At 53.1% G+C, this 5000-nt stretch overlaps 1 non-coding gene across 1 annotated transcript in view; it reads right to left on the reverse strand.

Annotated features, from left to right (window-relative positions):
- The window catches only part of LOC124731700, a 1909-nt gene extending 410 nt beyond the window's left edge, over nt 1-1499 (reverse strand). The window contains exon 1 of the ribosomal RNA XR_007008433.1: nt 1-1499. This exon is cut by the window's left edge and continues 410 nt beyond it. This is a non-coding gene — a ribosomal RNA (small subunit ribosomal RNA).
- Nucleotides 1500-5000: the final 3501 nt, after the last annotated feature.

The following is a 5000-nucleotide window of genomic DNA, read 5'->3' on the forward strand; positions in this document are numbered from 1 at the left end:
TGTCCCTCTAAGAAGAAAAGTAATCGCTGACAGCACGAAGGATGTCACGCGACTAGTTAGCAGGCTAGAGTCTCGTTCGTTATCGGAATTAACCAGACAAATCGCTCCACCAACTAAGAACGGCCATGCACCACCACCCACCGAATCAAGAAAGAGCTATCAATCTGTCAATCCTTCCGGTGTCCGGGCCTGGTGAGGTTTCCCGTGTTGAGTCAAATTAAGCCGCAGGCTCCACTCCTGGTGGTGCCCTTCCGTCAATTCCTTTAAGTTTCAGCTTTGCAACCATACTTCCCCCGGAACCCAAAAGCTTTGGTTTCCCGGAGGCTGCCCGCCGAGTCATCGGAGGAACTGCGGCGGATCGCTGGCTGGCATCGTTTATGGTTAGAACTAGGGCGGTATCTGATCGCCTTCGAACCTCTAACTTTCGTTCTTGATTAATGAAAACATACTTGGCAAATGCTTTCGCTTCTGTTCGTCTTGCGACGATCCAAGAATTTCACCTCTAACGTCGCAATACGAATGCCCCCGCCTGTCCCTATTAATCATTACCTCGGGTTCCGAAAACCAACAAAATAGAACCGAGGTCCTATTCCATTATTCCATGCACACAGTATTCAGGCGGGCTTGCCTGCTTTAAGCACTCTAATTTGTTCAAAGTAAACGTGCCGGCCCACCGAGACACTCAATAAAGAGCACCCTGGTAGGATTTCAACGGGGTCCGCCTCGGGACGCACGAGCACGCACGGGGCGGTCGCACGCCTTCGGCTCGCCCCACCGGCAGGACGTCCCACGATACATGCCAGTTAAACACCGACGGGCGGTGAACCAACAGCGTGGGACACAAATCCAACTACGAGCTTTTTAACCGCAACAACTTTAATATACGCTATTGGAGCTGGAATTACCGCGGCTGCTGGCACCAGACTTGCCCTCCAATAGATACTCGTTAAAGGATTTAAAGTGTACTCATTCCGATTACGGGGCCTCGGATGAGTCCCGTATCGTTATTTTTCGTCACTACCTCCCCGTGCCGGGAGTGGGTAATTTGCGCCCCTGCTGCCTTCCTTGGATGTGGTAGCCGTTTCTCAGGCTCCCTCTCCGGAATCGAACCCTGATTCCCCGTTACCCGTTACAACCATGGTAGGCGCAGAACCTACCATCGACAGTTGATAAGGCAGACATTTGAAAGATGCGTCGCCGGTACGAGGACCGTGCGATCAGCCCAAAGTTATTCAGAGTCACCAAGGCAAACGGACCGGACGAGCCGACCGATTGGTTTTGATCTAATAAAAGCGTCCCTTCCATCTCTGGTCGGGACTCTGTTTGCATGTATTAGCTCTAGAATTACCACAGTTATCCAAGTAACGTGGGTACGATCTAAGGAACCATAACTGATTTAATGAGCCATTCGCGGTTTCACCTTAATGCGGCTTGTACTGAGACATGCATGGCTTAATCTTTGAGACAAGCATATGACTACTGGCAGGATCAACCAGGGAGCTGCGTCAACTAGAGCTGAGCAGCCGGCCGCCCGGGAGTGTGTCCCGGGGGCCCGCGCGAACACGCAAGCGTCCGCTCAATCATTCTGCAAACAGGAGGAGGCTGAGCTCCCCTGCACAATACACCTCGAAACCCTCTCAGGTCCCGGCGGCGCGCAGCGCCGTCCCAAGTACTTGGTCGGGTTCGAGAGAGGCGCAATCGCCCGGAGTTAGGCGAGTAGACGCTTTCGGTGCGACCACCCGTGCTCCCAACTGAGCTTGCCGCTGCCGACAGAGGCCCGGGAGCGTGCTGTCGTGGCATTGCCGGCGGGAGACAACACGCGCCACCTACGGTGACCGGCAGCTCCAACGCCAGCGCCACAGAAGGACAAAAGCCCCACTTGGGTGCCGAAGCGAACTCTCCCAGCACAGCGCACGCGCCAACACATCCGCACAGCTGCGATACAAACCACCAGCGAGAACCGCTGGGGCGACCGAGCAGCAGACGGCGTCGCGGCGCCGAGCGCCGGGCGGCAGCGCATCCTCAACGCACACAGTCCTCAATCGGACCAGCACACTGAAGATGTCCACCGCGCTTCGCACCGGGCCCGCGAGGACCTACTTTGGCCGCACGGCGCCGCGCGCAGGGTGCGCCGGCGCGCAGCTGCGACGCCTGCCGCGTCCGTCGGCCGGCGCGCCTGCCACTGGCCGCCCCCACCAGCCGGCTGTAGCGCGTGCGCCCACGCACCGCGCGGCCAGCACGCCGGGAGGCGCCCCCTCACCGGCCGGGGACGGTCCCACCCAGCCACCGCCGCGTATCGCTTCACACCCAGATGCCGTTCAGTTTCGTCGGCATGGTGGGTATCGCTGGAACAACCGGTTAGTACCTCAACCTATCGTCGCCATCACCGATTCACCCCTAGCGAGAACAACCGCACCACAACAGGTTACCATTTGTTCATTTGCGTAACTTCACCAGAAAACGCAGGCGTCCATCGCCATTTGCAACTTCCACGATTATTGCATGCCTGTGTCAGGTGTCACGCCACACTACGTCTGCCCACATACACGCAACAAAATGTGCACGCCTAGACAATACGTGGAAGGTGGCCCCCGTACGTATGCGATGTCCATTGCTCGAACGACTGTCAACCGGCCTCTGTAGCATGTCGCAGATATGGAACGCGGTGCACCATGCCATCACGGTGTGTGAGGAGAGACGACTAGGTCCGAATACATCAACAGACAGCTCATGCTGATCGCCATCCACGGCGTCCGTTCCTCCCACACGTCTCTATGGCGTACCACACTGCAATCCAGCTCTCATAGGGAGACGACACGTAGCTGCGTGCACAATATTTGCACTGTATGGTCCGCCGTTTTTGGGCGCAGTCGTTGTACGGTCACACATGTGCCACGATGTATCATTCAGTACATAAGGACGAATGTGCAGTACAGATTGTGGTTTACGCGTACGACATTAGCGGACAGTTGACACAGGCCGCACCACAACGTAGCCTGAGTACGTCGCATGCGGAGGGCATTGAACATGCAAAGTTCTCACCAACCAGCTTGCGAAGGCAGGGGGCAAGGTGGGGACGTGGGGAGGGGCGGCATGTACGTCCTGCTGCCATCCACATTACAGTGTACAGCAGGAGCATGTGGAAAGTGAGCAAGACTTGCAAGGTGTTTAACATGAAGCGATACACAGGGGAGCGGGGAGTGCGAGTAGCGAACTATATTGCGAGGGTTGCGGGTGGGCAACACTACACTAATTGAACGAGTCGTATAACAATTACAGAGCAGGTTTAGGCGACAACGTGGGTTACGTTAGGCGACAACGTGGGTTAGGTTAAGGCACGACGTGGGTTAGGTTAAGGCACGACATGGGTTAGGTTAAGGCACGACATGGGTTAGGTTAAGGCACGACATGGGTTAGGTTAAGGCACGACATGGGTTAGGTTAAGGCACGACATGGGTTAGGTTAAGGCACGACATGGGTTAGGTTAAGGCACAACATGGGTTAGGTTAAGGCACAACATGGGTTAGGTTAAGGCACAACATGGGTTAGGTTAAGGCACAACATGGGTTAGGTTAAGGCACAACATGGGTTAGGTTAAGGCACAACATGGGTTAGGTTAAGGCACAACATGGGTTAGGTTAAGGCACAACATGGGTTAGGTTAAGGCACAACATAGGTTAGGTTAAGGCACAACATAGGTTAGGTTAAGGCACAACATGGGTTAGGTTAAGGCACAACATGGGTTAGGTTAAGGCACAACATGGGTTAGGTTAAGGCACAACATGGGTTAGGTTAAGGCACAACATGGGTTAGGTTAAGGCACAACATGGGTTAGGTTAAGGCACAACATGGGTTAGGTTAAGGCACAACATGGGTTAGGTTAAGGCACAACATGGGTTAGGTTAAGGCACAACATGGGTTAGGTTAAGGCACAACATAGGTTAGGTTAAGGCACAACATAGGTTAGGTTAAGGCACAACATAGGTTAGGTTAAGGCACAACATAGGTTAGGTTAAGGCACAACATAGGTTAGGTTAAGGCACAACATAGGTTAGGTTAAGGCACAACATAGGTTAGGTTAAGGCACAACATAGGTTAGGTTAAGGCACAACATAGGTTAGGTTAAGGTACAACATAGGTTAGGTTAAGGTACAACATAGGTTAGGTTAAGGTACAACATAGGTTAGGTTAAGGTACAACATAGGTTAGGTTAAGGTACAACATAGGTTAGGTTAGGTTAGGTTACACGTTGTTGTAAGGAAAGGTGTAGGGGGGGGGCGGGGGCGGCAGGTTCGTTGATAGTGATTATAGTAAGTGAATGCTTGTGACATGATCAGATTTGTCACGTCAGGATGCACCTTTGGCTTATTAGAGGCGGCGCTCCAATTCTATGCTTGTGTCAGACCTGTGTCTTTGACTCATGTCATTGTTTGTGCGCTGTGACAGGAGGTACTATTGTGATGTTGGGTGCACCGTTGTATAGGACATGTGTGGGTGTTGGTGCCTGATCTGCGCAATGGTGGATGTCGAAAGGGTGGGATATTGTATTTTCCGCATGGACCTCCTGGTCTGGTTGTGATAGTGTGGATTGTGTAATGTGGCGGAGAGGATGCACTGGATGTTGTTCCATGCTGGTGCTTACATATTGTATGTGCGCCCGTTAGAAGCAGAGAGTGGTGCGTGATCAGAGTGGCTGGCTGACGTGTGGTTCCCATTGTGGGCAGACTCTTTCAGCATGTATACGGACAGTTGTATATATATTCTGTAGTTTGATGGCTCTGCATTGATTACTAATCAGCGCCGTGTGTACGGGTAATCTGGTTCCAGTCCAAAATGTTCCATCTGTGTACATTAGTGACAAAGACTCCCCTCATGCAGTGGGGCTCGGTCTGTTATAACTCTTCCGCGTAATATATTTGCCCCACGTTTTTGCGACTGCGAGTGCGAGTGCAACGCGCATGGGGACCGACATGCTGATGGCTCGGTATCGGACGCCGTAC

This window comes from Schistocerca piceifrons, unplaced genomic scaffold (genome assembly GCF_021461385.2).
Source record: "Schistocerca piceifrons isolate TAMUIC-IGC-003096 unplaced genomic scaffold, iqSchPice1.1 HiC_scaffold_13, whole genome shotgun sequence".
Taxonomy (NCBI): domain Eukaryota; kingdom Metazoa; phylum Arthropoda; class Insecta; order Orthoptera; family Acrididae; genus Schistocerca; species Schistocerca piceifrons.